At 45.4% G+C, this 12,672-nt stretch overlaps 1 long non-coding RNA gene across 1 annotated transcript in view; it reads right to left on the bottom strand.

Annotated features, from left to right (window-relative positions):
* Nucleotides 1-4,403: 4,403 nt before the first annotated feature.
* Nucleotides 4,404-12,672, bottom strand: part of LOC143441595 (uncharacterized) — a 65,683-nt gene continuing 57,414 nt past the window's right edge. Inside the window, exon 2 of the long non-coding RNA XR_013109156.1 lies at nt 4,404-4,633. This is a non-coding gene — a long non-coding RNA (uncharacterized LOC143441595). The remainder of the gene's footprint in view (nt 4,634-12,672) is intronic.

Genomic DNA, 12,672 nt, shown 5'->3' on the forward strand with positions numbered 1-12,672 from the left:
AACACTCAAGGGAGCAAATATAGAAACAGAGTGTGGGACAGAAACTGAACGAGGGGCTGTCAGGAGACTGCACCACCTGGGTATCCATCCCATGTGCAGTCACCAAAGACAGATCCTGATGTGGATGCCAAGAACTGCAGCTGACAGGAGCCTGATATAGCTGTCTCCTTAGAGGTCTGCCAGAGCCTGACATATACAGCGGTTGATCACAGCTAACCATTGAACTGATCATGGGGTTCCCAATGGAGGAGCTAGATAGAAGACTGAAGGAGCTTACAGGGTTTCCAGCCCCATGGGGAGAGCAACAATACCAACCAACCAGAGCTCCCAGGGTCTAAACCACCGGCCTGGGAGAACATAGGGAGGGATTCATGGCTCTAGCTGTATTTATAGGGGAGGATGGCCTTGTTGGGCCTAGGTCAGAGAGGAGGTCCTTGGTCCCATGAAGGCTGGATGCCCAGTGTGGGGGAATTCAAGGCTGGGGAGGTGGGAGTGGGTGGGTGGGTGGGGGCACATCCTCATAGAAGCAGTAGGAGGAAGGATGGGATGGGGGTTCCTGGGTGAGGGACAAAAAGGGTACGGGGATAACATCTGAAATGCAAATAAAATATCTAATTTTAAAAAGGGAAAAAAGAATACTATGAGACATGATTGAAAATTGCTTTTTTTTTTTTTCGATTCTACACAATGAAGGTCATTCTAGGCAATGCTTGGAACAAATGAAGCAAGCAAACAAGCAAACAAGGAAGCCACAAGTGATCGCCACACACCATTTCCCCCCAGTAGCCGTCACTGAGCCAAGCCCAAAACATTTAAATTTTATCTATGCTCAGGTTTTTAAAAAGTGTTTCCTTGCCAGAAAAAAAAAAAAAAAAAGCTAAAGCTAAAACATAAGTTTTAAGAACCAAAGAAAATGTGTCTGCAGCCAGAGGAAGTGAGGCCTGCTATTGATCAGTAGGGAAGACTGTTTTTAAAATCAGGCTTTTGTAACAAGGAGTCAAAACAGAGAAACTTCTATTTTTATCTCCTTGTCTCAGAGTCTCTGAGACTCTGTCCCTGCTCTTTTCCCGTGTTCGGTTACTGTAAAAATGCCCCCAATAAGCAATTCCAGACAGGAAGAAGAAGAGGTTCCAGATAAGGAACAGAGCTGGAGCTGAGGGTGCTTGTCACTGCCGTAGTTACTATGTAGCCCCTGTGCTTTGTTCAGAATGTGTAGAGCATGCTACAGCATCAGAGGCCATCACCTTGAGCACTTTTACATAATAAACCAATTATGGAAATCATTAGCAATGAGGCTGGACAGGGTGGTCCATGCCTGCAACCCCAGCACGTGGGAAACTGAGGCAGGACCAAGGTACTTTCTTAGTAGAGATTTGTGACTTCTACCCATCCTCTTTCAATCTTTCCAGCAGTTTTAAGCCAGTCACTCAAATTTCAAGTTTAAACTAGATACAGAAGCTCTGCCCTGGCCTGAAGCCACTGGAGGCACAGACAGAATCCCACTGCCTCCCTCCTTGCATGGTGGAGATTTGGCTCCTCTCCAGTCTCTCTGGACCCACAGGAACACAGGGACTGCTTCATAGACACTGTTGGGATATATAACGAATGTGTGGAGTGAAGACACAGCTTAGTGGGTAAGATGCTTGCTGTGCATGTGTGCGGACCTCTCACCTCTGTACACACTGAATCACACATGTAACCTCTGTACACACTGAATCACACATGTAACCTCTGTATACTCTGAGTCACACATATAACCTCTGTACACACTGACTCACACATGTAACCAGAGCAGTTGGTGGTGAGGTGGGAGAGACCACCAGTATCACTGAAGTGGCAAACTCCAGGTTCAAGAGAGAGCTCTGAGCTCTCAGTGTAAAATGAAGGATTCCCTTTCCCAGAAGGGCTCCCTCTTCTCTGCCAGACCTTATCTGGGGAGTCCAGACCCCACATCCTCTATCTGAGGAAGGTCACACAGTCCTTGGCAAACCTTACAAGTTCAACTTCCTCTTTCCCAATAAGAACCTGCCCAGCAAGTACCTGGGATTCCTGGAATAATGCCTCTTCATGCAAATGAGGCGTTCCCAGGAATTAAGCTCCAGCCAATGATTTACATTCACCCTGAACTCATCCCACTCTTCAAGGTTCATATATGGCCCTTGTCCACCCCATATAAAGTGTATGTGTACAAACTGTTTTCACTGAAGAGAGTCTACGAGAGCTGTTTCATTGAATATCATCTAACAGAGTTGTAACAGTAAAGAGGAGGCCTCCTCCACACCATCCACCCTGCTGGACCAGAATCCCACAACCCCACCTGTTCCAACCCCATTTCATCCTTTCAGCCTGGTGGGCAGCAGCACCTGGACTCCCTGAGGGAGAAAGCAGAACTCAGTACCACAGCTCTTATACAGGGCCTGGTGTGGGGGCCACTACCTTGGAGACCAGCTGCCACTTCGGATAATGGAAGTCCTTTGAGCAAATGGCAAAGTCCACTGGCACTGATGTTCTCACCGGCACAGATGTGAAAGAGATACCACACGTAATATATCAACTACTGATTTAGTGCAGGCCAGAGGCAAAGAGAGTTTGAATCCTGGTTGTGGGAAGACTGAGTCCCTACAGAGTCTTGGAAGAAAGGATAAGAGAGAATGTCAGTATTTAGAGATGAGACCAGCTCCCCAGCCCTCCAGTCCTTGCCCACTCTCCTGCTGAACCAAAGCTTCCACTTGAACTATTGGCATTATGTCCCTGGCCCCCAAGTCAAAGAGGTCCATTTAGACAGTGAACTATGCCTCACACAGAGAGGTTAGATGTGAACACGATGCAGGACTTAAAAGGCCTGAATGAAGACTGGTTGTTGGTAGGAAACAAAAGTGGTGGGATAAATTTGAAATAATATTCTAAGTTGAAATGTGTCCCTTTCCCAAATTCTTGTCGACCCAAATCCTCAGAATGTCTTCTTAATTAGAAGTCGGTGACTGGGCACTGGTGGTGCACACCTCTAATCTCAGCACTCAGGAGGAGGCAGAGACAGGTGGATCTCTGAGTTCATAAGCCAGCCTGGTAAACAGAGTGAGTTCTAGGACAGCCAGGCTACACAGAGAAATCCAGTCTTAAAAAAAAAATATACAGAAATTGCTTTTTACAGCTTTTTACAAGTGTGATTAGTCAGATGGGAGAAGAACGTACAGTCCTAATCTAACACCTGGTATCGAATAAGAGAATTTGAGCACACAGAGTACAGAATGGCACATGACAATGCAGATACCCAAGGGTGATGGATGCATGCAGTTGAGGTTGAGCAGACTGCCCACTATGCCAGGGAGAGAACTTGGGCCTGCCAGGACCTTGGTGCTGCATGGCTAGCCTCAGGAACTATATACATTTCTATTTTAGCTGGCCCAGTTAGTGGCACTTTGCTGTGACTGCCGTAGGAGAACTAGCCGGGGATCAATGTGAAAGCTGGTGTTCTAAGAAGTAGATAGTGAGCCTGAGAGAAAACCCACAGAGGAAAGGAAACAGCCAGGCTGAAAGGAGGGAAGGAGTCGGGTGTGAGGAACAAGCTGGGTGTGTAGAGACGACACTGGACAAGAAAGGGGTCAGGAGGTATTGGGGTGGGGGACTTTAGCTTCAGGAAAGACAAGTTTGTGCAAGGGATTAAGAGGAAAGGAACCCTTGAGCGCTTTGCCTGTATATGTCCCCTATGTGTGTGCATAGTACCGGAAGAGGCCAGAAGACAGCACTAATCCCTGGGAGTTAAAGACAGTTTAACCTGCCATGAAAGTTTCAGTGGACTGAAACTCGGTCCACTGAAAGAGTAGCAAATGTTCTTAACCTTTGGGCCATCTCTCCAGACCCTCGTCCTTGTCTCTTTTGTTTTTCTCATATGAGTCAAATAAATATGGTTTTATTCAAGAACAAAATGGTTGGCATTGAGATCTAAGATCAAAAGCCTCCTTTTCTCTGGCTATTTTGTCTCTACCTCCGTGGCCAGCACCAAATGGACAAGCAAGTTTATCTTGGATGCTCTGAATACTGTCCTATGCTAACAACCTTGGTTTATTATTCCACAATGGCAGACGGGCTCCCTGTGTAGGACAAACACACTCTGGACTCCGTCACTTGGCACAGCTCATCCTGAATCCACCTCTCACAGTGCAGGCCAGGCATCTGGGTCATTTCTCTCCCCCGAATCCCAAGTATTTCTCTCCCACCCCTTTGAACCATGAGCTAGTTCTGTTCCAGTAACTGTGTTTCTGCAGTTTATTTAATGTTTTCCTTGCTGGCGATTCTCACACATGCCAAAGCATGCATGTCTTTGACTCCTCAAGCACATTCAGTTTTTTTGGTTACGTCCAACTTTCTTCCCAGAAACAAACAAAAATCTAATGTGCTGGACACTAGGTGATAGCCATATTTTATTATTTTTAAATATCTATTTTCTTGAGCAATTTATCCAAGTCTTTCCCAAAAGACTGAGCCATCCTAGAAGTCCGGAAGCTGCCCCTTCCTATGGTGGGTAGACAAGATCAGGTGAAGGGAAAATCAGACGCACTTCTGAGAGTCCGTGCAGGAGAGCAAGGCAGACCACAGACTACAGGACGGAGAGGTAGCTTCACTCTTCCAATTCCTGAAAAAAAAAAAAAAAAAAGTCTTGTTATTTTTCCAAAAGGGTATAAGTTTTTCTAAAGTGACTTTCTTAAACATGCAAATCTCCAGTCATAAACTGCCTCCTGTGGTATCCTGAGCTCTGGTGTCCTGAGAAGGAGCTGCAGGTGAGATATGGTTTGTCCTTCGTGGCTTTGTGTGCCAGCCATATGGTTTCCCATGTAGCATGTTCCCAAGAGGCGGAGAACACCAAGAGGGCCACCCTGGAACAATGTTAGATCACAATGAAGCTCCTCCCTGAAGAAACTGATAACACACTTGTGGAGTCGGGTTTGGCCGACCAAAGAGGTTACCATAAAAAGACTAAGCCTGGCTTCATTCACTCCTGGCCTCAACAGCTTCCTGCATCTCCATGTGTTTGTTGGGCGACGGGCAGCACTCTCACCAGAGTCGATGAGGCAATCCAGTCTTAGATTTTCACTCCCTCAAAATGTAAATGTAAGAAGCCTCTCTCATATAAAGAGCATTTATTAGCCCTTAAATATTTTGCTACATCAGAAAATGGAGTAAAGTGAAAGGACTCCTATTTCTTGTAAATGGATACCTTAAATTTAATCATAAGGAGACACCAGAAGAGCCTGGAATTGTAAACAATGAAACAGCTATCAGAGATACCCCTCAGGGATGGAGAGAGGGCTCAGCAGTTAAGAGCACTGGCTGCTCTTCCAGAGGAAGAGTTCTGTGTCCTGCCTTTCTAAGGCTGTCTCCTTCCCGGTCTCCCAAGGAAGATTCAATCCCAGCATTCACAAGCTCATAACTGTCCATAACTCTGGCCCCAGGGGATCTAAGGCCTTCTTCCAGCATCTAAGGGTACCAAGCGCAAAGGTAGCACAGACAAATATAAATAAATAAAAATTCAAAAGCATCCCTCATCAATTACTAAGGAGAAAACTAACTCTGGTCAAAAGAGAAGAAAATGTGGCAGCTGACTATATTGTGGGATCCTGGACATATCCTGGCACTGGAAAGGGCCATTCATGGGATAACTGGAGAGATTTGAATTATTTAATTTGAAATTAAGTCTGAATTTAATTCTACAAAATTAATCTGTAAAATAACTAATAGACTCATAACAACAGCCATTTCCTGATTGTGATCACTGTGCTGGTTTCTGGAGAGTTGGCATTTGAAGGGGTAGAGCAAAATGTGTTGGACCTAAAGATCCAAAACCAGGGAATACACTCCTGCAGAAACACCCACAGATGAGATTTGCTGCAATAACATGAGGTTTATTGATGATAACCAGTGCACTGGGGTTGCCTTGCATGCAGGCAAGAAGAACTCCAAACTGAAGCTAAAATCAGCTTATATACCATTATTACAGAGTTTACAGGACAGTTAATTACTTCCTAAACAATAAAGGATTTCAAATAGCTGTTCCCAGGCCCGGTTTCTAGGTAATTCAAAGTTGCACCTTATCTTTACAACAAAGAGGGTCAGTTTGAGTGGCTTCTGTTTACCCCAGTGTACTGTGTTAAGGGCTCATCTCCTGATAAACTCGAATCTTGGGCCCTTCTTCCTGGAATGTTTGTTTGAGTCTTTGGAATGTGCTTTTCCCGGGATGTGCCTGGGGGGCAGCTAATATTTGAGTGTAAACTGAAACTCAAACTTAAAGATCTTTTAATTTTAAGTTCAAGCTGAGACCTGAAATTACATTCTTATATTTTTTGTAAACCTAAAGTTATTTTAAAAGTTTAAAATAGAAAGGAGAGGGTGTGTGTGTGTGTGTGTGTGTGCGTACCTTTAACCCCAGCACTTGGGAGGCTGAGGCAGGCAGATCTCCGAGTTCAAGGCCAGCCTGGTCTTCAGCTCAAGGACAGCCAGGGCTACCCTGGTAGCAGAGAAACTCTTGTCTAAAAAAAAAAAAAAAAAAAAAAAAAAAAAAAATTAAAAGCTGTTGATATATATGCCTATTAAATGAGGGACAACCACCTTCCTTTCTTCCTTGCTTCTTCTAAGTTCTTCTGTGTCCTGCCTTCCCAAGGCTGTCTCCTGGACTTCCAAGGAAGATTCTGGGGCCTGAAGCCACCTTTGCTCTCTTGCCCATCCATCAGAGGGCATTTCTCCTGAGCCTGGGTCCACTGGGACCTGTGAACCTGACTCTGAATGAAGCCCCTGGGATAAAGTGTTAGCTGTGAATGACGGCTCTCTCTACATACCTTTCCAAATACCAAAGGTTCTGACAGCCTTGTGGGCCTGGCTCCTATTTTACAGAACTAGAAAGTGTTGAAAGGGGATAGATTAAAATCTGACAAAAGGCCGAAAGTACATTTCCTACTACAGCCTGAGGCAGCAGTGTTCTCCCTGGCTACAAAGCAGAGCTGCCTGAGGGCTTTTAGCCCTTCTGACCACAGCAGGACTTCCCCTCAGCCTCTAGAGTCAGAAAAGGCCTGGATGGACCAGGGAACAAGGTTTTTTAATCCTCCCATAGCTTAGGACACAGTAGATAGGAAAGGTGGCAAGTCGCAAGACCAGAAGTCACAAGAAACTTGAGGCTCCTCAGAAATCGGTGTCAGGACCATTTTATAGGTGACAAAATCCAAAGCTTAGTACATTTCACCAATTTTTGCAAAATCTCTGTTTCCAGAGGAGGAGGGGCTGGTTTCTGGATTGAACTGTTCAAGAAATCCTCATGCCTGTGTTCCCTCTCTCCAGTCAGCCCAGAGCCTTCCAAACACTTCCTTGTCATGCTGCTTTGGTGACAACATGGATAAGCCCATTAGCTCTGCAGCTGAGCACATGGCAGCTGCCGGTGCTCTGTCTTATGAGACCCTTTTCACAGACATGGGAAGACCCAGAACACCCAGTGCTGAATTCCCTGCCCATCTCCCACTCTGTTCCCATATAGGCTGAAAGGGGTCATGGAAATAGTGGACACCTCCCTACACACACACACACACACACACACACACACACACACACTGTTCTTTAGTGAGAGTCACCCAGAGTCGGGAGCAATGGCAACTCTTTTCCCTGTGTGACTTCATCAGTGTCTTGTTTCTGACTCGGACCTTAGCTTCCACTCAGGACCACAGTGCACATCCTACTTGATAACTAATGAGTGAGCTTCAGCATGAGAAAAACTGGGCCTCTGACCCTGGCTCCTCAGCTTCCTATGTAAACCTAACTACACAATCTCTCTCTTCTGTGCTAGTTTCTAGGAATCCCCCATCCAAGTGTGTAGCAGCTCTTACAATCAACCCTGGACATTTCTGGATTCCTGCCTTTTTTTTTTTTTCCTTCTACAAGTCTGCATCAAGTTTTGACTATTTTCCTTTAGACTCACAAGCACTTCTGTTAAGTGCCTCTGATAAAGGAATACGTTCCCTGAGAGCACACTTCCTTGTCTAAAATTAATGACTCCATGACTCTCACATCACAGCATCCAGAGGACAACAGGAGTCAGCCTGCATCATCTTTCCTTGCTTGGAGCAGCACAGGAAAGATGGGCTGGGGCTGCCAACCTCAGGACCCTCCCCCAGCTCCTTCCATGCCTAGTTAAGGACCTCAGAGCCTCAGGTCCTGTGTCACTTTTAATGTTGCCTCTTGTACAGAATAGACCAGCAAGGTAAGGGCCTGGCAGGGAAGAGCTGGACCTTAGGACCCAGGCTGAGCCCTATACAGGATATAGGATTTTCCAAGGTAGAGCTCTCTATTTAATGTCACAAAAGCAGTCCCAAATCTTACTTCCTTCCATTTATTGGCAGGGTCCCCCACCCTGTTTTCAATACTAGTTGACCTTTGTGACACAAGCTTGTGCGTACAAAGCCTTAAATTCCTTCCACTTCAAGTCATGAGACGCAGGTCCTATAAATCCTGTTGCCCTGAATTCTTGGCACTGGCCCCACACTCCCTCTGATGATGACACAGAGAAGGCATCAGAAGAAAATTTCTGCTTCATTTGTACTCAGAACAAACATGGACAGTGCTGACACAGAGGAGTGGGCTTAGGGAGTGGGGTACAGCAGAGCCATGGGTTTGGTTTGAGAGCAAAGGTATGCCCAGGTCCCTTTGCTCATAAAACCACACAAAGCCCCAGGATAGAAACAGTCCTTCTGCCCACAGGTCTGAGCTAATGGTCATTGTCCTAAAGCCATGACCCCCACAGCTTTCTGGTGAGACCTCCTGCCTCGCACTGTGCCTCAGTCAGCAGTTTCAGGAAAAGCCTGAGTAAACAGGTGAACTTGGCCTTGCAGCCACAGGAAAACACTGTAGGGTTTGCCTCTAATTCATTGGACGTGTTTTCGTGAAAGTTTTAGTTCATCTAGACTGAGCTCAATCTTTTCTTTTGTGAGGTGATCCTCCAGCTCCAGTAAGGGTCACAAGCACAGATTAGAGAGGCCATGAGTGATGTGGATAACAAGAGACCAGCATCATTCCCAGAGGCACTGTGCAGCTAGCAGGGATTCCCCTTATGTCGTCTGAGTCTATCTAAGCTTCATGGTAGAAAAATGTGTGGCTTAAAAAGCTATCATTTAATCATGTCAGCAGACAGGGGCTTTGCAGATGTGTGGGGTCAGCTCTGGGGGAGACTAAACTGTCTTGACATGGAAAGCAAGCCAAAACACACGCTAACACCAGGACTCAGGAATGGAGGCAAAAGCTCACGGGACACACTTGACATAATTCATAAAAAGGGAATCTCAGGCAGATGTGGGTTATAATACAAGGGGGGTCCCAGAGATAAACAAAACTTAGGACTGAACTAGAGTGGCTTGGAGGGTCAGCAGAGCCCCAAGGGAGAGTAACACCCCATCACTGAAAACAACAAATTGTCACTGCCATTCACTGTGGAACAGTCAACAACTGAGGCTTCTAAAATCACTCTCTCTCTCTCTCTCTCTGGGTCTTCTATTGGTTGCTCATTTTGTCACTGGCATTTATGAGACCCCAAGGCACCTTTGCATTTCCATACACCATACATTCAAATGAGGAGAATAAAGGACCAGAGAGGGCTAGCCACTGGTTAGACTTGTATCAAAATCTCTGAATCCTGGTTGTGTAGATGAAGCGTGTAAAGCTCTGAGCCCATGTAACAATTGCAAAGCCACCAGAAGCAAAAGTCCAAACTTCTCCGGGGTTGCATGTCTTCTTTCACTGAGGCCAGACCAGGCAGTCCTCTGCTGTGTATGTGTCAGGAGCCTTGGACCAGCTAGTGTATGCTGCCTGGTTAGTGGCTCAGTATCTGAGAGATCTCTGGGGTCCAGGTTTGGTGAGACTCTTGGTCTTCCTATGGGGCTGCCCTCCTCCTCAATTTCTTCCAGCCTTTCCCTAATTCAACCACAGGGGTCCCGGCTTCAGTCCATTGGTTGGGTGTAAATATCTGCCTCTGTCTCAGTCAGCTGCTTGTTGGGCCTCTCGGAGGACAGCCATGCTAGGATCCTGTCTGTAAGTACACCATAGCATCAGTAATAGTATCAGGCCTAGGAGCCTCCCATTGAGATGGATCCCAAGTTGGGCCGGTCACTGAACCTCCTTTCCCTCAGTCTCTTCTCCATTTTTGCCCCTTCAGTTCTTTCAGACAGGAACAATTATGGGTCAGTGTTTTTGACTGTGGGATGACAACCCCATCCCTCCACTTGATGCCCTATCTTTTTTCTGGGGGTGGACTCTACAAGTTCCCTCTCCCCACTGTTGGGCATTTTATCTAAGGTCCCTTCCTTTGAGTCCTGAGACTCTCTCACTTCCCAGGTCTCTGGTATATTCTAGAGGGTTCCCCCACCTCTCACCCCCCAAGGCTGCATATTTCCATTCATTCTGCTGGACCTCAGGGATTCTCTCCTGTTTTCTCCCCAATACCTGATCATGTTCCCCTTTTCCCCTTCCCACCCAGGTCCCTCCCTCCCTCTGCCTGTTGTGATTGTTTTCTTCTCCCTCCCAAGTGGGATTGAAGCACTCTCACTTGGGCCCTTTGGCTTGTTAACCTTCTTGTATCCATATATATATATATATATATATATATATATATATATATATGAAAGACATTTCTAAAAGCTACAGTAAAAACTACAGTGGAAGCTATGAAATATGATTTAAGAATATATGTCAGGGAAACATATTTGCATTTTTGGTCTCTCAATGTTACTGGATTAAAGTTCATAAGCAGAAAATTTTTTAAAAAGGCCAAGCTTACAGGACAGAAAAGACATCCTGCAAGAGAGACATGTGTCACAATGAGCCACCATGGTGCAGACCCATCCCAGGCCCCACTCAGGCAGGAGGAAGGCCTTGCTGCAAGGGCTGCCAGCACAAAGCAATGCTGATAGAAAGGGCGAGGCAGGTACTTTCTGGAGGAAGTAGAGCCTCGGAGTCTACATACTGCAAATATGACCTTTACAAACCCTCCACAGACCCAGAGCCAATGCTTTTATCCCAGGAGTCTCTACCCCAAAAGGAAAGTAAGCAAGGAAAATGACCTTTAAAAAAATAAATGTCATGGCAGTAGCCAAAATATGGGAACAACTCAGATGTTTATCAATCAGAGATGGAGTTAAAACAGTGGAAACCAGGCATGATAGCATATGCCTTTAGTTCCAGCCCTGTGGAGGCAGAGGCAGGTGGATCTCTGCAAGTAGTCTGCATAGCAAGTTCCAGGCCAGTCAAGGATACATAGTGAGAACCTGTCTCAAAAACAACCAAGAAAAAATGTAATATGGGGCTAGAGAGATGGTTCAGAGGTAAAGACCATGGGTTGCTCTTACAGAGGACCCTGGTTAGGTTCCCAAGAACCACACAGGGCTCACAGTGATCTCTAACTACTACTCCAGAGGTTCCTAAACTCTTGTAGCCTCTACAGGCATTATAGGTTTACATGCAAGCAAAACACCCAAACACATAAAATAAAAATAAATAATTTATTTTTAATAAAAAATCAATGTGGCATATTCATAAAATAAATATTATTTGGCCCTCAGGAATGAAGACTGATACATACTACAACATGATAACCTCCAAAAATATAAGTATGAAGAGTTGTTCACACAAAGGCATATTTTATATGATTCCATCCATATGGAATGCCCAAAATAGATAAAATCATAAAGACAAAAATCACACAAGTGGTTGCTAGGGGTTGGGGGGGGGGGAGTAGGCATGACCCCTCAGTGGGTATGGAGTTTCTGTGTGAACTGATGTGGAAGGAGAAGCCATTTTTACATAGCACTGGGATTACATTAATGCCACTGAGCTGAGTATTTAAAGAGAATTCAGTGAATTTTTTTATCAGTTTGCTCTCTGTCCCCTGAAAACATCCATAGCATCAGTCAAATGGGTGTTTCTCTGTTTGTGTTCTGGAAACATGACTGAAACAGGATGAAGAGACAGTGAGCAACACCGAAGTTCACCAAGAATCCTAAGACGGGCCCACCCTACCGGCCCTGACTGTACCAGTCATTTAGGACGTGAAAATGAGACTTTTTGCCTGATGTAATTGTCCTCCCTGAGGCTTCATCTGCTAACCTAGTCCTAGTCCTGGAAGCTTCTAGCTTCCATACAACCTTAACTAGGCCTAGAATGTTTTCAGCCTCTATGACTTACTGCTGAATAAGCTCACCCCTTCCTAGTTCTTTCTGATCTCAGGCTGGATAGTCAACTCAGCTGTTCTGACTCAAACTCCCCTCCAAGATGACTGATTCAATCTGGCTTCTGTTTCTCTCTTTTCCAGAACTGCTCTGCTTGACCTCAAACTAGCTCTAGCAATCTGTTCAAATCTTCTGGCTCATTCTGGTTCTTTGGCTTGTTCTCTCTTTACCCATGTCTAGCTTGTTCTCTCTCTGCAATGTGTATCTATACAATTGTCCCAGGAAAAATGTCTCCTTCTTTCTCTGTGTGTTACCCCTGAAGTAACTTCCTTTTCCTCTCTCTTCTTGTGAGAGTTAGGCATATCCCCATTCTGTCAAATCTGTCTCTGATTCATCACTTTGTCTGCCACTCAATTAGACATCACTTGCAAACATGAGTTCTTCCTTCTACGAACTAATTTTACCTTCATTGTTTGAGACT

The sequence above is a fragment of the Arvicanthis niloticus genome, chromosome 3, assembly GCF_011762505.2.
Source record: "Arvicanthis niloticus isolate mArvNil1 chromosome 3, mArvNil1.pat.X, whole genome shotgun sequence".
Lineage (NCBI taxonomy): Eukaryota > Metazoa > Chordata > Mammalia > Rodentia > Muridae > Arvicanthis > Arvicanthis niloticus.